The 25014-nt window shown below is 38.9% G+C and overlaps 1 long non-coding RNA gene across 1 annotated transcript in view; it reads left to right on the forward strand.

Moving 5' to 3' along the window:
- Positions 1-22395, forward strand: part of LOC122787810 — a 42994-nt gene extending 20599 nt beyond the window's left edge. The window contains exon 2 of the long non-coding RNA XR_006362602.1: positions 21794-22395. This is a non-coding gene — a long non-coding RNA (uncharacterized LOC122787810). The remainder of the gene's footprint in view (positions 1-21793) is intronic.
- Positions 22396-25014: the final 2619 nt, after the last annotated feature.

Here is a 25014-nt window from a genome sequence, read left to right on the forward strand (position 1 = left end):
CTGACAAACAGCAATATAAACTAATCCAGTAGTACCACAATTACCTGTGTCCCATCTTACATATTGTGGAGGTTCTCCAATAACAGCTTGTCGTTCTTGTAAAATGTAACTACAATATTTATACATGCCACACCTTTTTGTACCACCTCTGTCCATTCGAATTGGTGCAATAGGGTGTTCAAGACAGTATTTAAATTATGACCTGTTTTGAATACATAACAAGGTTTTTGACTAATCGTGTCAATAAAGTCTGCATTGCTGCTAAATATAATCCAATTTTTAGTTATAATTTCTCTTAGTTCTTGACTCATGTTCCCAAACTGAATAACTATGGAGTTTGAAAAAGGATTCATGTATGGTTGTCTACCAAGGTTAACTTCCTTGTTTGGTGAACCTAACAATGGGGTATATCTAGTACCCCACCCCTGGAGGATCTCCTCCCCAATCTAGATGATCTCAATAATCCAGAGTGTATTAATCACAGCCTTGGTATAGACTGCAACAAATGAATCTGGAACTTCAGCATCAATCCCACTCAGCAGATGTCAGGTCCTAACGGGGAGATGAAAAGTCAGCAAGCAAAGGAGAGTAGTAGTGCTGAAATTTAATTCATCCTCAAGTTTTGGTGAGTACCTTTACAAGGTAAACCCTGTTTTTTCACAAAATCTCACCAAGGCAACACTGATTTATAGACTGTATTTATATAGCGTATATCATGGACAGAAGTACGCCAAAAACAAAAAAGATAGTTGGGTGCACAAGACCCAGGATTAAAAAGTGCCCAATCCCGGTAGGCGCACTGGTGCCAGGACTGGAAAAAATGACAGTGTAGAATCCTCAAAATATGCAAACAGTCCTACAGTGGGGCCAGGCCCAGAGGGAGGATGGCCCCCCCAATTGTAGAAGGAAGTAGCAGTCCACAAAAATCACAACAACTGATAGGCCAAAGAAGAGCCATAAAGACGATAGAGGGGCCTTTTGAGGAGAAGAAAGAAATTATGTATTGTTACTATTATGCAAAAAGCCCAGAATTTCCAGACAGAGGATATACAAAAGATTAAGAGATAAATTAGATGAAAGAAAAATACTTCCACAGGAAAAACTGTCAGAAGCTTCAAATGAAAATTTCCGTTCATTAATACAACAAATTTTTGAAAAACAGAATGTAGATCAAGAAACTTTGATCTGCTTAGATTTACTTTTGCATCTAACTCCTCTAGTGCACACTGCAGTGTTTAGGATAAACCATTTTTTTCATCTTGCCTTTAAGCATCCCCGTGACTAGCACTTGATTTAAAACCTGCTGGAAAGCACTAGGAAGTCTTAAACTGATACAAGCACTCAACTGTCCTTGTTAACAAGGAGAAATTAATCTTAGGCACTAAACATCCTATAATTGCAAAGCACCTTGCTAAGGTAAGCGAAAACAGCTCTTGTACTTTACAAAAAAAGCACCAAACCAAGCATGTCCAAGGGTCAGGTTCCGGTGATTTCTCCTGTCCACCTGGTGAATCTGGGCATACTGGGGCAATGCAGCAATTGCCTCATGTACACAGACAACCATCTCCTCCTATCACCCAACACTACAACCTGCGAGAGATGCACTTACATAGCCAAACTGGAAGCAAAGCTCTCTCTACCCAAGATTGTGCTAGACAGTCCTCAAGAGGGGAAGGTTAACACCCGCAGTACACCTGAAGCAACACATAGCCCTTCTAAACCCACACCACCAACACCCACAGATAGCAACACTAAACCCACATAAGTGGAGGCCCTTAACAGTAACCTGCCCAAGCAACAAGGACCTCTGTAACTGAAATGCAAACAAACACCAGTCACAACCAAAGTGTCACATAGCTCACAACACCAGTGTCCCACCCAACAACAGCCCCTAAGTCAAGACAACATACCCAACACTTTAGTCATAGGTGATTCTATAGTCAGGCACACTGATGTCCCACTCACCAGGCTGAACAAGGAGAAAATTACAGTCAGCTGCCTGTCGGGTGCCAGGATCTGCCACATAACACATGCACTCAAGTCAGTCCACAACAAGTACAAATATGGCTCTGTCATTGTCCATGTTGGAGTGAATGTCTTGAGATGTACCTCCCTGGACTACATGAAAAGAGACATGGAAGAGCTCTTGGATCATGTGGCCCAGGCAGGTATGACCCTAGCCCTGAGTAGCATCCTGCCTTCGCCCAGAATAATACCACAGTATAAGGACAAAATGATTGACTTCAACAATTGGCAAAGCTTCTGGTGTCATTCAAAGGGGGATCCAGTATCTGTCTGCCTGGGATGACATGATCGACAGACCAAGATGCTTTGCCAGAGATGGTCTGCACCTGTCACCCCTGGGATTCAGGTTACTGGCTAAGGCTCTTGCCACCCCTATAATGCCTTTTGTAGGCAAAGTTCAAAGGACAAAACCACCACCGTAACAGGTACAAGCATGCAAAATCTGAAGATAATGCTACTCAATGCTAGAAGTGTAAACCTCAAAATGCACTCTGTTGAGGCACTCCTAAAAATGGAGAACATTGATATCTGTGCAGTAACTGAGACCTGGTTCAAGGCTCCAAAGAGCACCCCTGCAGTGCCAGGCTACAACTCTTACCACACATTTCGACCACCAGACCAGGACTGAAACACTAAAGGTGGAGGAGTGTCCATATTCACCAAGGATATTCACAACACCAGGCTAGTTGCCCAACATAATGTGTCTGAATTTCTCCAGGTGCAACTAACACTAGGTAAGACTGCAATCCAAATTGTAGCTTGTTACAGATCCCCCACCATGCCCCAAGATTCTCACTATACCTTTCTAAACATACTGGAAAATATTAAGATACAACCAAACACCCTAATATTGGGTGATTTCAACTACCTTGCCATTAACTGGGAAAACTACTCATATACCAAGAACATTGTCCAACAGTTCTTGGAATTCATAAATTCCAATGCCCTGGATCAACTTATCCTTAGTCCCACCAGGGGCTCCAATATCCTAGACCTGGTCATTACCAACATGGGAAATCGATGCTCCACACCTATGGTCACCCCCTCGTTGGTCAGGTCTGACCATAAGCTAATCACCCTTGACATCCACATCCCACCCCCACTCCCAGTAAGGAAACCTCTGTAAAAACTTCTCCAAAGCCAACTTCATGCTACTTAAGTCAGAAGTGACAAACTTCATGACACCCATGCAGACGGGAACTGAAAGTTCAACTGCTGAATCCTACACTAAGGCACTGTATGAGTACATCCACTCGTGCATGAATCGTGCCATCCCCGATAGAACCAAGATGCTCTCCTCAAAAAAAGGAAGCCAATCTGGTTGTCCCTTGCCATAAACAAACTTTACAACAAAAGGAAGAAACTGTTGCAGAAAAGAGGAAAATCCCAGGATGCAAAAAACTCCCTTACTAGCCTCAGTAAGAAGCTGAGATCCCTCATAAAATCCTCCAAAGCTAGTTATGAAAATAAAATTGCCAAGGATTCCAAAGACAACCACAAGGCATTCTATAGCTATGTCAAGAATCTAAATGGCAATGCTCATATCTGCTCTGAGCTACAACAGAATGGCATTAAATATACTGATCCCAAGGCTATTGCCAAAATCCTGGCAGATAGATTCAGTGCAAACTTCACCCCCCTCTCTCCCCCTAAAAGGCCCATCTCAATACCGAAAGATTGCCAAATTCTGGTAATAACGGCCACACAGGTAAAATAACACACTCTCCAAAGCTAAGAATACAGCATCCATGGGACCAGACGACATCCCAGGCTATGTACTACATGAACTACAAAATGAATTGGCACCAAGTGTCATGTTTAATCATAGCCTCACCTCAGGCTTCGTGCCCACTGAGTGGCGCACAGCTACAGTTAACCCAATTCACGAGGGGGATCCATCTTGGATCCCGGGAACTACCGCCCCATCAGTCTGACAAGTCTGGTCTGCAAGGCCATGGAACGTATTATCATGGAACTTATAAACAAGACATTGGCAACCTTCAAACACTGGACCCCATGCAGTTTGGGTTCGTGAAGGGCTGATCTTGTCTCCTGAACCTGATTGACTTCTTCAAATCAATCTCCAGAGCCATGGACAAGGGCAAGGTGATCCACACAGCCTATCTGGACCTCTCTAAGGCCTTCGACACCATCTCCCACTCTGGAATCATAGATAAACTTACTAAGCTGGGCATTAATCCCTACATCACTCGATGAGTTGCCAACTGGCTTACTGACAGAACCCACACTATAAAAGTAGCCGACTCCAAATCCAGCTCCAGACATGTGACAAGTGGAGTACCTCAGGGTTCAGTCCTGGGACCGCTGTTGTTTGGCATCTACTTCTCTGAAGTACAGGCCAACACTCAGGGACTGTGGCTAACAAAGTTCGCAGATGACTGCAAACTGGGAGCCATTACTGAATCCCCAAATGATGTGGATATTCTACAAAAGGGTCTTACAGAAACAGATGTTTGGTGCCAGAGCCATGGGCTCAAGCCCACTGCCAATAAATGTATAGTTATCTCCTCTGGGAAAAAACCTGTACCCGTGAACTTCCACATAGGTGGTAGTACACTAAACACTGAAAGTGTGATAAGAGACTTAGGGGCACAGGTGGACAGTGGTCTCACCTTCGATAACCACATTGCCACAATAGTCAGGAAATCCGTCTGTGTGGCACACATTACTAAGGGCTTTTCATACAGAAAAAAGATCATTGACCCACTGTCCTCATCCCTCATTAGACCCATTATAGAATACAACGCCCCATTTGATATGTACCTCTCAAGACATCTGCAACAACTGGAAAGGCTGCAGAAATAACTCTCTAAAAGAATCACAGGCCTAAAGCAGATGCTCTGTGCTGACCGTCTAAAAAAACTCCACCTATACTCTGTCGCAGATCATCTACTCAGAGGCAATCTCTGCTTAACATACAAGGCCATGTCAAACCCAGAGCTGTTGAACATGTTACACTTAAAGAAATCCCAATCCCTCAGAGACACATGCTTCAGGGATCTAAACCTTGTCATCACAATGAACAAAACATGCTGGAGGGATAGGTTCCTGACCCAGAGTCTCCCCATGCATGTCAAGCAGAGCGCTTCTTTGGCCCTCTTCAAAAGGAACCTTGATGATTGGATGGGAGATAGGAAATTCACCCCGGGGATTACATCAGTCACCCTGCTAGACAGAGGTCCAGGGAAGTAAATACTGTGGGAAGAAATAGCCAGGGAATTGTTATGGCTAGGCTTGTGTAGGCCCTAGGGCCAATAGCCTAATACCAACCTATGAACCTATAAGAAGCATCAGAGGAAGTGCAACAATGTAAACAATGAAACCTAGATATTTTTGAAAAGTATAAAAAATTAATATGGGCATGGGAAAGAAAGATTTGATATGGTGCAATATTTATGCAAAGTAGAAAGCTAAATGAATCAATATAAAAAAGGCAGCCCCAAAGATATTCAAAGAGAAATACACTCAAAGGCATCCAGATATGGAAAATTTCACAATAAAAAATAATATCACAAAGATGGAACATAGAAAAGAAAATTAGTAAAGTAGAAGTTAAAAAAATAGAAGTTGAGGTTATGGAGTGCCTGCGAAGTGAATGATTTAATGTAGAAGGTCTAACACAGATTACATCACAGAATGATGGAGTGGGTCCCCAAAGTAAGGAGAAGCAGGAAGATCAGGAGACATCTGAAGAAGAAATATGGACATGGGAAAGAAAAAGAGATTCAATATGGTATAATATTTATGTAAAGGAGAAAGCAAAACTAACCAATACAAAAAGAGCAGCACCAAAGATATTTGAAAAGAAATACAGGCAAAGGAATCCAGATATGGAAAACTTTACAATAAAAAATAAGCAAACAAAGAGCAAAAGTAGAAAAGCAGATTAGTAATGGAGAAGTTAAAGAAATAGAAATTGATGTTATGGAGCACCTGCAGAATGAAGGATTCAGTGTAGAAAATCTAATGCAGAAAGCACCACAACAGGATAGAGCAGGATATCCAAATTAAGGGTAAACCAGTGGAACAGGAAGCAATTGGTCAGATGCCATATCAAGACATTTTGGAGCCTTCCCCAGGAAATGAGTATAAATGTTCACTTGAAGCTAGACAGCAAGGAAAGGAATGGGAAACTGTGGAAACTCCGTAGTCAATGTTGAGGATTGATAGGCCAGTGAGTTCCCATATGACAAAGCAACAGATGGCACAGGATGAAACTGAAGAGAAGGTGCCACAATTGAATGTTCTATAGAATGACCTCAGGAAATGGAAAACAAGGGATGTGCCCTCAGTTTGGAAGAAAATAAGCTAAGAGAAGAGTTGAGTGATTTAATAGATATAGATAGATACATTAAGATCAACAAAAGAACTAGACTACAGAAGGTCAATAAAGCTCCAGAAGTCTGATAAAACAAATGAACACAGTAATTAGGACTGGCCATAGAGATCCATGCGATATAACAGAAGTAAACAGGATATACTACTGTGCATGTAAACTAATAACTGATAAAGTTCTAGCACAGGAACACAGGGTAGTGAGGGAAAGGTAGGGAAAAAAATCTAATACCATCATGGAAGTATCGAATACAGAAAAATATAAAGCAATTAAGACAAGAAGTGTTGCTGTTAGAAGACTATAGAAGAGGGAATAGATAAACAAAAATACTAAGAAAAATGTGATAAAAACAATGCACAATATTAGAATAGACCAGGATCTATCATGCACTATCGCAAATAACAAACTAAATATTTCAGCACAGGCAAAACAAAACGTAGAAGATACAGAGATAAACATAAAGGAAAAGTACAAAATAAGCAATTTATTGATAACCCAAAAATGTTTTATAGAGAACTGGGAAACAAGGTTAAAGGAATTGAAAGACTGCCAAAAAAGAATAAAATAGATGCATTTTGGAGAAGTATTTATGAAGATCCTGTGGAACACAACAAATATGCTAAATGGATAAAAGAAGTAAAAGAAAGAATAAGAAGTTTAAAGGTGCAGAATATGAAATGGGATGAAGTAGCTGCCAGAGAGATTGAAACAAAGTTAAGAAAAGCTTTTAATTGGGAAACCCCAAGCCCAGATGCAGTACCTAACTTTTGGTTAAAAGTATTAACATCTTTGCACAAATATTTAGTCATGAGTAAGAACTACTTATATGTGCACCCTGAGCAGGCACCAACCTGACTAACAACAGGCAAAACAATGCTCCTGCTTAAGAGTGAACTTGCAAGATACCTCAAAAATTATAGACCAATAACTTGCCTTCAGACGACTTATAAACTACACACTGGAATTGATACCGGCAGAGTTTATAGTCATTTAGAAGAAAACTCAATTAAGGCAGTAGAACAAAAAGTCAATAAAAGAAAGTCATATGGAACAAAGAATCATATGTTGGTAAATAAAGTCATAGTGGAGAACTGTAAAAAGGGGAAGACTCTAAGTATGGCATGGATTGACTACAAAAAGCATTTGATAGTATCCCATATTCATGGATAGGAGTGCTTAAACATGTATGAGATACACCCTGTACTGATCGACTACATTACAGCGACCATGAAACAGAGGCAGACCACTTTGCAATTAAGCCATGATAAAGGGAAAATTATTATCCTATGGATAAAAATTCAAAGGGGGATATTCCAGGGTGACTCTCTGTCACTGTTGCTGTTCTGCCTTGCCCTTAACCCATTAAGCTGTCTACTTAACAGTTTAGGACATGGCTATAATTTGGCTCATAGAAAACAACATAGTTTAAGACTTCTCATCTTCTCTTTGTTGATGATTTAAAACTGTATAACTCATCAGATGAGGAACTGAAAGCACAGCTGCACATTGTCAAAACATTTTCAGATGATATTAGAATGTCATTTGGTCTTGATAAATTTGCAAAAGCAACCTTTCAAGTCAGAAAACTGCAGCACCAAGAAAGCATCAGTTTGGGACAAGAATGTGATATAAAAGAACTTGAGCAAGAGGGAGTGTATACATACTTGGGAATTGATGAAGGATCAGCAATAAAACATGAACAAATGAGAATAAAACTTAGTAAGGAATACTTTAGAAGACTTAAATTAATCCTGATAACAGCATTGACATCTAGGAACAAAATCTAAGCTATAAACCAGTTTGCTCTTCCTGCCCCAACTTACAGTTTTGGAGTGATTGATTGGCCCCAAAATGTGTTAGATTAGATATTAAAATAAGAAGGATGCTTCATGCTTATCAAATGATCTATAAAAATCAGTGCAAACCAAGATTATATATTCCATTTCAGAAGGAGGGATCGGCCTCCTTGAAACTGATTACATGTATAGATCTGCAATGGTAGGACTTCACACATATCTGCTGACCTCACAGGACCCAAATGTAGTGAAAGTTTTGAAACATGAGGAGAATAAATCTAAGATAACTTCTCTGCTTAACCAAGCAGAAGCATATCAGCATCAAGCAGGAATGGAAATCAAACCAGAAATAGATAAAAATCAGGCAGCAAATGAATGTGCCAAAAGTTGAAAGAATATAAGGTGAAAGACCAGATGAAAAGGCAAGAACTGTAGAAAATGCATAAATGTAGTTGCAAGTATAGAAAACTTATGGAAGAATCTCATGTTGATCAGGAACGAACACAGAAATGGTTAAGGAGAGGTGAATTCAAACCAAGAGATGAAAGGTTAATATTGGTGGCCCAAAATAGTGGGCTATGTACATACTGGTTTACAAAGTCCATTGAATATGTGGGAGAAAAAGACAATTGTAGGTTTTGTAAAATCGAATTGGAAACAGTTGCACACCTCGTTGCTGGTTGTGACATACTAATGGCAGAAGGACTGTATACTGAAAGGCATAATAATGTGGCAAGACTATTGCACTGGGGATTGTGCAAACATCATGGTACTGAAGTGGCTGAAAAACACTGGAAACATGAGCCACAAAGCATCATAGAAAATTATGACATCTACAGCACATGGGATCATCCATTACCAACAGTTCAAAAGATAAGATGCTAGAAAACTGAATATAGTGGGGTCCAAGAAAAGAAGACAAAAATAGCATTGATCAATGAAATCGCCACAACCAGTCACTACAGTGTCCTGTGTACAGAGAGACACAAAGTTATAAAATATCAGGATTTCCAAGTAGAAATGAGAGCAATATGGAAGAAAGATACCCAGATAGTTCCAGTAGTAGTAGGGGGAATGGGTCTTCTAAAAAAGAGTTTACAATCATATTTAGACATGCTACTAATACATGTAACTGCGTACAAACTGCAAAAGGAGTCATTACTGGGTATGTTGTGGATGCTGCGAAGAGTACTTTTGGCTGACATCAAAGAGTGAAACAATACTAATTTCAGAAACTTTAATTGTACTTTGACTTAGGAATGGGGTCCATTCCTATCACAGTATTAGAAACCCAAAAGATATGGAGAAATTAAAAAGCAGATGTCCGAATGGAGAGATGAAAAAATCAGCAAGCAGAGGGGAGTAGTATTGCTGGAACTGAGTTCATCTTCAAGTCTTGATGAGTACCTTTATGAGGTGGACTCTTCTTTTTTACAAACTCTCACTGAGATGATACTGATATATAGGGTCTATATTACATAGACGAAAAATCAAAATCTCGACCGCTCGGATGAGCAAAAACGCAGGTAATTGAAATCGTTACTGTGCCCCCCATACCCCCTCTAAAAATATATTCCAACTCTGAGATCACACTATAGTGAGGAAAGGGCAAATCTTCACTGTACCACGATCTCACAATATCGATTTCAATTACCTGCGTTTTCACTCATCCGAGCGTTCGAGATTTTGATTTTTCATCGTTCTGATAGGAACCCTATAGATATATATATATAAACTAATGGTAACTATCAAAGGTAGAAATAAATCAATCATTAAACAGAACATGTACAGCTGTTGTTACAGTAACTAATGATGCTACTTTGTGAGCATGGTGTGGTGGTTAAGCTAACCACCGCAGAGCACATTTTAAATTCAAGTTATCATTAAGCCCGGGAGTGGTTTTAGCATTCAATGAAAGTTGCCAACGTAAGTCTTTGAGTTCCAGCAAGATTTCACAGTCACCAAAAAATTGATCAACCTGTTCCAAAATAAAAAAAATTGAAACCAGTAAAGTTTGGACAAACAGTACTGTGTCTGCCTAATGCATTACTATGGTCAACTTTTCTAATAGCTGCCAGATGCTCCTTAACATGATCTGTAATTTTACTGATAGTCTTTCCCACATAAAAAGTCTGACGAGTCGCAAATACCAGCATAAACAACAAACATTGAGTGGCAATCATAATGCTTGTAGAATGTAACAGTTAAATTACAGTGATGAAAATTGAAAAAAGTGCCAGTGTAAATATGTGGGCAAAGAACACATCTAGAACAAGAAAACATGCCATTAGAGACTGTAGATAAAGTAGGATTATCACAAAAATGTGCTGTGTCTTTTTCAAATGACATTTTTAGTGTCTTGGTCCTTTTGTAAGAAAAACAAGGATCATAACCTAACACTTTGCTTAACTCATTGTTAGCCCTAATAATAATCCAGTTTTTATGAATAATATTTTTGATGGAGTACATGTCCCTGCAAATAGGTAGGGGAAAGCTACATTGTCTTATCTATGTTGGCTTCATTATTAATGTTAGATTTGGGAACAAAACCAAATTTTAGAATTGGTTTGTGCTTGCTGTGTCTTTGAGAAGCTACCTCAGCAAAAACATCAAAAATCAATTGCTCCGGGTAGTGACGTTTTGCAAACATATGTGAAAGAAAACTGCTTTCAAGCTGAAAAGTGCTGTCCTCAGAGATGATACGTGACAATCTGATGAATTGACCCCTAAGTAAATTCCTTTTCATAAAAAAGGGGTGTTGGCTGCGGAAATCTAAGAAATTGTTTCTATATGTTTCCTTACGATAAACACTGGAAACTAGATGACGAGTGTTGCTGTTGACTGATAAAGTAATGTCAAGAAAGTTAGTTTGTGTCCCACAACTAGAAGTGACAAAATCCAAAAAGGGAATGCTGTCTTCAAGAGATTGAATAAACTTGTCAAGGTCATTACTCCCACACAAAAAAAATATCATCAATTATCGTTTATAGAGGTGAACCTTATTAAACTGTGGCAAGTGTATTAAAGTCTCTAGCTCCCAAGTGCTGAGCACCAAATTTGCAAAAGCTGGGGCCATCTTGGTCCCCATTGCTACTCCTTTAACCTGCTGATAAATTCTGCCATTAAAATGGAAAAAAAATGTTTGTAAGAACAGCAGTGGTTAAGGAGACAAGTGTTTCAATTCTGTTCATGTTAAAACCAGCATATTTACTGAGAAACAATTCAATGGCTTGCAAACCTTCATGGTGTGGAATATTAGTGCATAAGGCTACTACGTCCAGTGTAACTAAAATGCAGTTGTTAAAGTCAAGTGTAGCATTATACAGTAAATTAAGGAAATCCCATGAATCTTTGATAGAAGATTCTGTGGACTGCACAAGGAGATTGAATACACCGTCCAAGTATTCCGAAATAGCTTCTGTTTTAGTGCGTTTGTTGGAAATTATTAATCTGAAGGGGGGGTCTTTGGGATTTTTGTGAACTTTAGGTATATATATATATATATGTGTGTGTATATATATATATATATATATATATATATATATATATATACACAAACACACATACTGTATTTTGTATAGCAAATAGATATATCATGGACAGAAGTGGGTTAAAAATAAAGACAGCTGGGTGCACAAGTCTCAGGATAAAATAAGTGCCCAATCCTGGTATGCACACTGGTTCCAAGACTGGCAAAAAAGACAGTGTAGAATCCTCAAGACACAGAAACATTCATTCAATGGGATTAGGCCAGGCTCAGTGGGGAAGATGCCCCCCCCCCCATTGTAGAATGAAGTAGTAATCCACAAAAAAAAAAAACACAAAAATTGATAGGCAAAAAAAGAGGCATAAAGACTTTAGACTGGACTATAGAGGATAAGAAAGAAATTGTATATTGTTAATAGTATGCAGGAAGCCCATAATATCCAGATAGACGATATTCAAAAAGATTAAGAGAGAAGTTAGAGGAAAGAAAAATACTTGCACAAAAAAACTGTCAAAAGCTTCAAATGAAAATTTGTGTTCATTAATACAACAGATCCATGAAAAACATTATATAGACCAAGAAACGTTGAGCCATTCGGAAAAATAAGTGATTAACAAAGTATGAAATATAAAGAACAAAACCTTGAGATTTTTTAAAGGTATACAAAAGAAATGTGGACATGGGAAATAAATATAGCTCTGATATGGTGTAATGTTTTTGCAAAGGAGAAGGCCAAAACTAATCAATACAAAAAAGCAGCTCCAAAGGTACATGAAGAGAAATACAGACAAGGCACCAATATATGAAAAACTTCACAATACAAAAAATAAGATCACAAAGGGAAAACACAGAACAGAAGATTAGTAAAGTAGAAGTTAAACAAATAGAAACTGAAGTTATGAAATACCTGTGAAGTGAAGGATTTAGTGTAGAAAGTCTAACATGGGTTATGTCACAGCATGATGGAATAATGAGTCGCCAAAGTAAGGTGAAAAGATGGGGCAAGAAATATCTGAAGAGAAAATGGGAAAGAAAAAGAGATTTAATATAGTGCAATATTTATGCAAAGGAGAAAGCAAAACTAATATGGTACAAAAAAGCAGCACCAAAGATATTTGAAGAGAAATACAGGTAGAGGAATCTGGATAGAGAAAATTTCACAATACAAAAATAAGAAAACAAGGGGAAAGTGGAAAGGAGTATTAGTAATGGACAAGTTAAAGAAACAGATTGAAGTTATGAATTACCTGCAAAGTGAAGGATTTAGTGAAGAAAATCCATCTTTTGGATTGTCACAGCACAATGAAACAATGGTCTCTAAATTTAGGAGAAATAGGTGGAACGGGATGCATCTGATCACTTGCCACATGAAGATAATCTGAAACCTTCAGTGAGAAACCAATACAAAAGTTCAGTAGGAGTTGCATAGCAAAGTAAAAAGCAGGAAACCACAGCAACAAAGCAAGAAACCTTGACAACTCTGACACAGTCAATGTTGTGGAGTGATATGCCAGTGAATTCCCATACAAAAGAACATCAGATAACACAGGATACAGCTGAAGAGAATATGTCACAGGTAGGGTTACCACCTGTCCCACTTTGCGAGGGACAGTCCCACTTTGGGTAGTTGTGTCCTGACAAAAAAATTGTAAAAATGGCAAATGTCCTGAGATTTTAGGACAAAATTATTTCTTATATTTTATGTAATAGTTGCATGAAACAGTTATTCTGTATCTAAAATACCTAAATGTTATAAGAAACAGAACAAACAACTAAAATGCTACAAGAATAAGCTTTTATTTAGGCAGAAAAGTTAAGTTCTAACCTTTGTACTGACCGTGGGTATGTCAGCCTGCAAAATCTGATGTTTGTACCAGAAATGTCCCACTTTGGCCATTTGAAAAGGTGGCAACCCTAGTCACAGGACGATATTCTGGTATCTTCTGTAGAATGCCATTAGGAAACAGTGGACAAAGAATGTGCCCTCAGTTTAGAAGAAAATAATGTAAGGGAAGAGTTGCTTAATTTAGTACATATGGATAGACATATTAAGATCAAGGTAAGAAATACATTACAGAAAGTCAGTATGACCCAAAATGTTAGAAGTCTGATAAAATAAATGAACACTATCAACATAAATTCATGTGGTATAACAGAAGTAATTAGGATATGTTACTGTGACACTAAATTAATAACAGATAAGGTCTTACCACAAAAACACAAGGCAATAAGGGAAAGGAAGGGAAGAAATCAAATGCTATCATGGAAGTATCAAATAGATAAAACTATAAAGCAATTGAGATGAAAAGTGTCAATGTTAGAAGGGAAGAGATAAACAAAAATAGTTAGAAAGACAGAAGTAATAAAAGCAACATGAAGAGGTCAGAAGAGACCAGGATCTGCCATACACAATTGCAAATAATAAACTGACGATATCAGCACAGACAGAAAAAACTTAGGAGATATGACAATGAATATAAATGAAAAGTACAAAATAAACAATTCATTGATGACCCATAAACTGTTTATAGAGAACTGGGAAACAAAGCAAATGGAATAGAAACACCACCAAAAAAAAAGAAAGATACACATTTTGGAGAAATATCTATGAAGACCAAGTGTAACAAAACAAAGATGCTGACTGGATAGAAGAAGTAAAAGAAATAGTAAGAAGTTCAAATGGGATGAAGTAATGGCCAGAGAAGTTGAAACAAAATTAAGAAAAGCTCCTAATTGGAAAATACCAGGCCCAGATGCAGTATTTAATGTTTGGCTAAAAGTATTAACATCTTTATTTGAAGATTTAGCCCTGAGTAAGAACTACTTATATTTGCGTCCTGAACAGACACCAACTTGGTTAACAACAGGAAAAGTGATACTCATCCTTAATGTGAACCTGCAAGCTAGCCTAAAAACTATAGAAAAATAACTTGCCTTCCAACAATGTGTAAACTATATACTGGAATTGATGCTGACAGAGTTTATAGTCAATTAGAAGAAAAACTCAATCATGGCAATAGAACAGAAGGGTAGCAAAAGAAAGTCATATGGAACAAATGTCCATTTGATGCTAAAGTCATAATGGAGAATTGTAAAAAGGGGAAGAATCCAAGTAAAGCAGGGATAGATTACAAAAAAAGTGTTTGAGTGCATCCCACATTCATGGCTAAAGGAGTGCTTGGAAATGTATAAGATATATCTTACATTACAGTGACCATAAACAGTGGCAAACCACTCTGCAGCTAAGCCATGATAAAGGACAGATTATTATTCCAGGGATAAAAATTCAAAGGAGAATATTCCAGAGTGACTCCTAGTCACCACTGCTCTTTTGTCATGCTGTTAACCCATTAAGCTGTCTACTTAACAGATTAGGTCATGGTTACAATTTGGCACCCAAAAAACAACAAAGTGTGCATAGACTTTTCATCTTCTTTTTGTGGACAATTTAAAACTATATAGTTCATCAGAGGAGGAGCTGAAAGCACAAGTGCAAGTGGTTAAATCTTTGTCGGATGATATAAGAATGTCATTTGATCTTGACAAATGTGCAAAAGTAACATTTAAAGCAGGAAAACTGCAGTACCTAGAAAATATCAGTCTGGAACAAGACTGTGATATAAATGAACCTGAGCAGGAGGAAATGTATAAATATTTGGGAATTAATGAAGGATCAACAATAAAACATGAACAAATGTGAATAGAACTCAGTAAGGAATATTGTAGAAGATTAAAATTAATACTCAAAACAGCCCTAACATCTAGGAACAAAGTCCAAGCTATAAACCAATTTACTATTCCTGTTCTAACTTACAGTTTTGGGGTGACTGGCCCCAAAAGTTATTGGATGAATTGAACAGGAAACAGAAAAATGCTTCACACTTATCAGATGATATTTAAAAATCAGTGTATACCAAGAGTATATATTCCTCATTCTGAAGGAGATATGGGCCTCCTCAGAATTGATTTACATGTATAGATGTGCTGTATGATAGCATACATATCTACATATCTACTGACTTCACCAGATCCAAACATGGTGAAAGTTTTAAAAGATGAGGAGAACAAGTCTAAGATGACTTCCCTGCTTAGTTTAGTAGGAGCATATCGGTGTTAAGCAGAATGGAAATCAAACCAATAGCAACTGAATATGCCAAAAAACGAAAGATATAATGAGAAGCTCAGTTGAGAAGGCAAGAAATGTGGAAAAGACATAAATGTAGTTGTAATTACAGAACACTCACGGAACAATCTCATGTCAATCAAGACCTGATGCAGGAATGGTTAAGGAGAGGTGAATTTAAACCAACAGTTGAAGGGTTAATATTTGTGGCCCAGGATAGTGGGCTACATACATGTTGGTTTACAAAGTCCATTGAAAATGTGGGAGAAACAGACAAATGCGGGTTCTGTAAAACAGACCTGGAAACAGTTGAACATCTTGTTTCTTGGTATGATACACTAATGGCAGAGGGCCTGTAAACTGAAAGGCATAGTAATGTGGCAAGACTGTTGCACTGTGGATTGTGCAAACATTGCAATATTGTAGTGGTTGAGAAGCATTAGAAATATGAGCCACAAAGTATTATACAGAATGATGAAGTTTATACCAAATGGGATCATCCGTTACCAACAGTTAAACAAAAAAAATAGATGTGAGTAAACCAGATATAGTAGCACATGAAAAGAAGACAAAAGTAGTACTGATCATTGAAATTGCTACACCCAGTAATTACAGTGCATGGCATACAGAGAGACACACAAAGTCATAAAATACCAGGATCTGCAGGCAGAAATGAGGGCAATGTGGAAGAAGGATACCCAGACAATTTTAATAGTAGTAGGAGCAATGGATCTCATAAAAAAGAATATACAGTTGTATTTAGGTATGCTACCGATACATGTAACTCCATATGAATTACAGAAGCAGTCAGTTCTGGATGCATTGCAGGTACTGCAAAGAGCACTTTTGGCTAACGTGAAAGCCTGAAACAATACTAATTTAATGAACTTTAATCGTACTTTGACTTAGAAATGGTGTCCATTCCCACCATGGTATTAGAAACCGGAAATTAAACCCAGATGATCCAATTATGGGCATTAAAATACCACATTCCATGTTCCAAAACTAGGCGATATATGATAGTAGGATGTGTTATAAACAACAGTTTATTATCAAGAATCCTAGCTAGACTATACATCTGAGAAGTCGATTCCAATATGCTTCCTCCATAAATAATAGTGGGAGAAGCAGAGGAGTATATGATTGATAAGCAGTGTTATGCACCAGGATTATCTTAGTCATTGCCAGGTTGACCCTGTGAAACTATCAGTCAACCATTGCATTACAGAATGGGATACAAATGCAAGTAATGGTAAGATAGTAGTTGTAACAAAATAAGATGTAAATTATGAATGGTAAAACAGGGACAAGTGTTTTCACTGCAGTGTGATACAGTGAGAGGTAAATGAAAGATGATAAAGACATACTTTGATGGTTATGATTTGGAGCTTATGAGAGTCATAAGGACACAGTGGCTATGACTGGAGCAGCATACTAACTTTTAAGTAGAATTACATATTTGGCTAGCTTATCTCATGCATTGAAATTAGACAGATACAGGTGGAATATTATGCTTTGAAGTGGGATGTCACTTTAGAACAAAGGTGGTTGTTGTGAAATGAGAGTGGAGTTAAGCCAGTGAGATGAGCAATGCTTATTTCATTTGTCCTGGACTGTCAGAGAAAGAGAGATGTTCAACAAGTTTTCAGGTCTAACATGGTTTAGTTGATTTGCAGAATTAGAGGATATGTGACAGTTACAGAAAGGAAGTAGTTATTTATTTATTTATTTATTTTTTGTATATCATTTGTTGACTGGGTAAGTCCCACTAGTCTAATAGCCTCTTTTTAGGGGAGACCCAAGGTAGTATTTATACTACTAGGAGAAAATTAAGCATAGCATCTAGTAACTTTACCTACTCATAGATTCACAGGTGTGTACTAGGTTAATGGTCCAGGGGCCTTTACAAGCCTAGCCCATGGTAGTGCCCTGGCATTGTGCTGCCCGTGGTTAGTACCCAATGCCTCTATCAAGTAGAGCCACTGGAGTGATCCTGAGGTGAACATTCTGTTTCCCATCCACTCATCAAGATTTCTCTTGAAGAGGGCTAGTGAGGTGCTCTGCCTGACAAGTATGGAAAGTCTATTCCAGAGCATCGGCAGTTTTTGGGTTATGAACCTGTCCCTTCAACATGTTCTGTTGATTGTGGTAATGAGGTTGAGGTCTCTAGAGTGTGTGGTGCATTTCTAACAGAGCTGAGTCAGACATGACTTTGTAAGTTAAGCAGAGATCACCTCTTAGTAGATGACATGAGATAGAGAATAGCTGGAGTTTTTTTTAAGTCTGTCCATTTAGGACATGTGTTTAAGGCTTAGGATCCTCTTCGTGAGGTACTTTTGTGGCCTCTCCAGCTGTTGCAGGTGTCTAGTGAAGTACATGCCAAATGGGGCATTATACTCTATGATTGGTCTAATGAGGGAAGAGTAGAGAGAAATAATGACCTCTTTCTTCCTGGATGCAAAACCCTTGGTAATGAGATGTGCCACATAGAAGGACTTTCTAACCACAGTGGCAATGTGGTGGTCGAAGGAGAGGTTGCTGTCAACCTTTGTCCCCAGATCTCTTATAACACCATCAGTGTTCAGTGGGCTCCCATCAATGTGGTAATTAGTGGGAACTGAGTTTTTTCCAAAGGGGATGATGACACATTTTTTGGCATTAACCTTAAGGCCATGGTTTTGACACCAGTCATTGGTCTCAGTGAGGCCTTTCTGTAGGATGTCTGCATCACTTGGGGAGTTAATAATGGCTCTCAGCTTGCAGTCGTCTGTGAATTTGATCATCTAGAGTCCCTCCATGTTGGCCTGGACTTCTGAGAAGTAGATGGCAAACAGGAGTGGACCCAGGACCGATCCCTGTGGGACTCCACTCATAACTGATGGCAGTCTGACTTGGAGTCTGCTACTGTCATACTGTGTGTTCTATCTGTGAGCCAATTTGCAACCCACCTAACAATATAGGGGTTGATGCCTAGTTTGGTGAGTTTATGAATAATTCCTACGGAATGGTATCAAAGGCCTTGGCGAGATTGAGGTAGGCTGTATGAACTGCCTTACCTTCATCCACTGCTCTGGTGACTGACTCAAAGAAGTCAACCAGGTTGAGCAGGCATAATCAAAACCAAATTGTGTGGGATCTAGAGTTTGGAGAGTCCCTATATCCTTGTTAATTATGTCCATGATGATAGCCTTATATATCAGACTTGTCAGGCTAATGGGGTGATAATTTCCAGGGTCTGTAGTCGCTCCTCCTTTATGGAGAGGGATGACTGTAGCAGTGCGCCATTCAGTAGGGACAAAGCCTGAGGTGAGGCTGTGAGTGAACAGAGCACACAGATGTGGTGCCAGTTCATTTTGTAATTCATGTAGGACACAGCCAGGGATTTTTTCTGGTCCCATGGAAGCTGTATTCTTGGCCTTAGACAATGCAGCTTTAACCTGTGCTGCAGTAATGCATGGTGCCTGGCATTCTTCCGGTATTGAGATTGGTCCTTTAGGGGAGAGGGAAAAAGTTGACTGAATCTGTCGGCCAGTATGTTGGCAATATCTGTTGGCTCAGTATAGGAGGTACCATTGTGCAGTAACTCAGAGCAAATCTGAGTGTTGCTATGGAGATTCTTGATATAACTAAAGAAGGCTTTGTGGTTGTTTTTACTGTCTGCCGCAATTCTCCCTTCATAGCTGGCTTTGGAGGTCTTGATAAGGGATCGCAACTTTTTGTTGAGGCTAATGAGGGAATTTTTCCAGTCCTGGGAATTCACCTTTTTCTGCAACAGTTTCTTCCTTCTGTTGTAGAGTTTATTATTGGCAGGGGACCACCAGACTAGCTTCCTTTTTTGGAGGAGAGCATCTTGGTTCTGTTGGTTATGGCTAGTTCCATGCATTTATGCATATGTTCGTACAGTCCATTGATGTATGATTCGGCAGTTATGTATCTATTTTCCACTGGCATGGGTGCTGTGAAGTTAGCCACCTCTGTTTTTAGGAGTCCAAAGTCGGCTTTGGAGAAGTTTTTCATGGTGGATACCTTTACGAGAGGTGTGGGTGAGATGTGGATTTCCATGATGATTATTTTGTGATCGAATCTAACCAGGGAGGAATTGACTATTGGTGTAGAGCAACCGTTGCCCATGTTAGTAATAATCAGGTCAAGAATGTTGCTTCCTCTAGTGGAGGTAAGAATGAGCTGGTCCAGGGCATTGGAATTGATGAATTCCAGGAAGTGTTGGGCCAGTGCATTGGTGCTTGAGTAGTTTTCCCAGTTGATGGAGGGGTAGTTGAAGTCTCCTAGTATGAGAGTGTTGGGTTGGACCTTGATAGATTCCAGGGTGCTTAGAAATGTGGAGTGAGAGTTTAGGGACATGGTTGGGGACCTATAGCAGGCTATGACCTGGATCGCAGTCTTACCCAATGTTAGTTGTAACTGAAGTATCTCATATGCATTATGCTGGGCTATTAGTCTGGAGTTGTGCATATCCTTTATGAATATGGAGACACCACTACCTTTGGAGCTTCGGTCCATGTTTCGAGGCCGAAAGGTGTGGAATGAGTTATAGTCTGGTAGCACAGGTGTGCTTTCTGCCTCTTTAAACCAGGTCTCTGTTACAGCACAAATATCGATGTTCTCTATTTTGAGGAGTGCTTCAAGTGAGTGCATCTTGAGATTTAGACTCCTAACATTGAGCAACATGACCCTCAGATTGCATACTCTTTTCAGTATGTGCTGTAGGATCTTTTACATCCACCTAAGCTACAGTAAACTCAGGCAGATGAGGCCTTGGTTTAACATCTCATCTAAAGGACGAGTTAATAGAGGAATGGTAGAACAAAGGGGTGCAGAAGAGACTAGGGAATATGAGATGAAGGCTTCACACCAGACATGAGCTACATTGGACAGTTCTGAGCAACCCATATCAAGAAGTGCAATTTGAGATCTGCGAGAATGAACATCAAAGATGCAATTAATGTGCATCTACAACTTGTTCTGTGTGGAGAAGAAAGTGCTTCTCTAAAAGTATTTTTCACCTCACATGGTGGTTATGGAAAATGTGTAATAATATTTTAGCTAAAACACTCAAAAGAGAGTTTAATTGGCAGATTTTATGCTTCCAAACTTGTTTAATGGAACATATTCTACTGTTGCCTATGTCTTTAACACTGGTTGTGTGAAGTTATTATGAAAGTGCCTTTTATGATGCAAAAACAGTTTTTACAAAAGTGCCCTTTGTGATGAAAAAACAGTTTTTTGATTGTCTATTGGATACTTTAGGGTTTTCTGAGAGATGCAGGAGTATTGAAGAATGATGAGAAACTGTTTCTCCTAAAGAGATATAGTTAATAAATAAAATAATTAACATTTTGTGTAATAGCTAAATGTAGATTCCTTAACAACTGAGCAATTATTTGCCACCATACCAATTTTGTTATTTTAGTTTAATAAGGCATCAACTAGTAAAATGATTGTATTTTCACTCTTTTTCTCCACAATGCAGGCCCAATGTGTAATAATAATGTTAGTGTGTTTTCTTTATCATCCAGTACTGCTACACCTTTGGATGTGTTAGCCATTTGACTTTTATCTTTTCATAGCAGTGCACACTAAGGTATAATAATATCCAACAGTGAAGTATATAGTTAAGTCTTAGTGCTTAATTAGGTCTCTCATATCTAACAAGGGTAAGTATACATTTAAGTGGAATGACAAAGTTTGGAAGATAGAAATGCTCAAATGTTCAGGCTTATACTGGTAGTAGCTCTAGATGAAGCAAGCATTTGCTTGGGCATTTCTTGTGCATTTTGCTTTAGTTGGCCACTAATACCTTCTCATCAGTTTGCCTTATTTTATTGGTCAATGTGGTTATTTTCTTTATAGACTCAACAGAAAAAATTGCTGCCATTTTAATTCTGACATTACACATTTTTGTAGCATTCTGAGCAAATGCATGCATTTATTTCAGCTTTTAGAATGTGCATTGTGCTCTTCCTTCTTTTTTTTCTGTTTTTCAGGGACAAGGCTGCCCAGATCAGATGGCCCTAGCTAAAAAAGTTTATTGGATATGAAAGTCTTTGAAAGGTTTAATGTCTTCCAAAATATTGAGAAACCTTTCAGGTGAGTCTTTCTCTTCCCATTGTACAGCAGTGATCAGGCTGACTCCTAACATAACTATATTTTTTGTTGTTGCCCTGCCTGATCATGCCTTAAAAGTGGGCAACTTGATTAATGCTTCTCTGCAAATACAAAGTAACAGAATAAATTGGTGACCACATCAGAAGGTGTCTTTTTTATGCTTTGCTGTTCTCATTCCCCAAAACGTCCTGCAACATTATGTCTTCATAGAATTGATCATTAATGGAGAGCATGTCAGTGCGAATTGAACTACCACCTTCTACAATGATAACCTGAGTGACTGTCCAAGAAGTACAACTGTAGAAACCATCTGAAGATTCATAGGTTTGAGCAATAATTAGCTTGCTAAATACAACATGGCTGTTATAATCTAGTGGGAGAAGCAAAGGAAACTTCTAAAACCTCTGTTCGTATTTCTAATTAGCTGAAGGACAAAGTGCCGAAGGTGGTGAATTACAGGTGCAAATAAAGCCTAACTTCAGAATGCCTTTCTTTTCTGTCTCCTTTTGGTTAAATTGTTGAGACACTAGCTGCCTGTTTAACTGTCTACTTGTTTCCACCAGTACCCAGGTGACAAGTGCGTAGTGTAGTATACAACAGTGTACAAGTGATTATTTGTGTTTGTATATACAGAGAAAGAAAAAGTACTGAGGAGAGGCGCACACTAGTAGGGCCCTGCACAACATCAGACTGAATATTACAGATGTTGGCCTCTCTGGCAAAGAGAAGAAATGTTGGGGAGACACATGGGCTGGGGCTTGTGAGAAAGAAAAAAAAAGTATCAAATACTTTGCCTCAAAATTTACTGACCAGAAAAGGGTGTGAAGATAAGTATAGGCTGCCCAGCCTGACTAGATAGAAATCTGTAGATAATTCTGTCATTTGTAAATATTAATGTAAGCCGCAGGCTTGTTTTCCCAAATATGAAAAGATTGTAGTGTTAAATGTGGAACTGCAAAAATGTATCAACAGTGCACTCTGCTTTAACAAAGCTGACAAGTCAATTCTTTGATGTCAAACTCGGTGCCAATATGTCTGGATGAAAGAATTCTGTCTGTTGTTTTGAGGCCATAGTTAGGCTGTGGATAATGAGGGAAACGTACTCACAAGCGAGGAGAGTGTGTTGAGCAGACGGAAAGAGTACTTTGAGGAGTTGATGAATGAAGAGAATGAGAGGGAGAGAAGGTTGGATGATGTGCGGATAGTGAATTATGAAGTGCAGTGGATAAGCAAGGAGGAAGTAAGGATAACTATGAAGAGGATGAACGGAAAGGCTGTTGGTCCAGATGACATACCTGTGGAAGCATGGAGGTGTTTAGGTGAAATGGCAGTGCAGTTTTTAACTAGATTGTTTAATGAAATCTTGGAAAATGAGAGGATGCCTGAGGAATGGAGAAAAAGTGTTTTGATACCGATTTTTAAGAATAAGGGTGATGTGCAGAGCTGTAGTAACTACAGAGGGATTAAACTGGTCAGTCACAGCATGAAGTTTTGGGAAAGAGCAGTGGAAGCTAGGTTAAGAAGGGATGTGATAATTAGTGATCAGCAGTATGGTTTCATGTCAGGAAAGAGCACTACAGATGTGATGTTTGCTCTGAGAGTGTTGATGGAGAGTACAGAGAATGTCAGAAGGAGTTGCATTGTGTCTTTGTGGATTTAGAGAAAGCATATGACAGGGTGCCTAGATAGGAGTTGTGGTATTGTATGAGGAAGCCAGGAGTGTCAGAGAAGTATGTAAGAGTGGTACAGGATATGTACGAGGGTAGTGTGACAGTGGTGAGGTTTGCGGTGGGAGTGACAGATGCGTTTAAGGAGGATGTATGATTACATCAAGGATCAGCTCTGAGCCCTTTCTTATTTGCAATGGTGATGGACAGGTTGGCAGACGAGATCAGACAGGAGTCCCCGTGGACTATGATGTTTGCAGATGACATTGTGATCTGTAGTGAGAGTAGGGAACAGGTGGAGGAGACCCTGGAGAGGTGAAGATATGCTCTAGAGAGAAAAGGAATGAAAGTCAGCAGGACTAAGACAGAATATATGTGTGTGAATGAGAGGGAGGATAGAGGAATGGTGAAGATGCAGGGAATAGAGATGGTGAAGGTGGATGAATTTAAGTGCTTGAGATCAACAGTTCAGAGTAATGGTGAGTGTGGAAGAGAGGTGAAGAAGAGAGTACAGGCAGGATGGAGTGGGTGGAGAAGAGTGTCAGGAGTGATTTGTGACAGATGAGTACCAGTAAGAGAGAAAGGGAAGGTCTACAAGAGGGTAGTGATACAGTTATGTTATATGGGTTGGAGACAGTGGCATTGACAAAAAGGCAGGAGTCAGAGCTTGACGTGGCAGAGTTGAAGATGTTAAGATTTGCACTGGGTGTGATGAGGATGGACATGATTAGGAATAAGTATATTAGAGGGTCAGCCTAGGTTGGAAGGTTTGGAGACAAAGCCAGAGAGGTAAGATTACATTGGTTTGGACATGTGCTGAAGAGGGATGCAGAGTATATTGGGAAAAAGATGCTAAGGATGAAGCTGCCAGGTAACTGGAAAAGAGGGAGGCCTAAGATAAGGTTTATGGATGTGGTGATAGAGGACATGCAGGTGGTTGGTGTGACAGAGCATGATGCAGAGGACAGGAAGAAGTGGAAACAGATGATCTGCCGTGGCGACCCCTAACATGAGCAGCCGAAAGAAGAAGAAGTTTTGAGGCCATAGTTAATGGCTAGAATTTGCATGAATAATTTCTTTTATTGCTGTGATTCCTGACCAGCTGCAAAATAAAAGGGACTATTAACCTCTGAGAGTCTGTTAGCCTTCGAAACAGAAAGAAATGATGTAATCTGAAATGAATCAGTGGTACTGTGTTATCAATTTAAGGACAGAAAGAATGAGAGCATTAGAGCATTTGTCTTGAGAACATCCAACATCACCAGCACTGACTGTATCTATATGTAAGTAGGATCTTAGACTTTAGTGTTTCTCTTAGAAATAGCTAGGAATTAGGAAGATTAGACTAAATGTTTTTCTGTGATATCAGAACTTTTCTAATGTATTATTTTAAACATTTATCTGTGATTGTTGAACTCTTGACTAGCACTGTG

The sequence above is a fragment of the Protopterus annectens genome, chromosome 13.part0 (assembly GCF_019279795.1).
Source record: "Protopterus annectens isolate FY-2018-M chromosome 13.part0, PAN1.0, whole genome shotgun sequence".
Taxonomy (NCBI): domain Eukaryota; kingdom Metazoa; phylum Chordata; order Ceratodontiformes; family Protopteridae; genus Protopterus; species Protopterus annectens.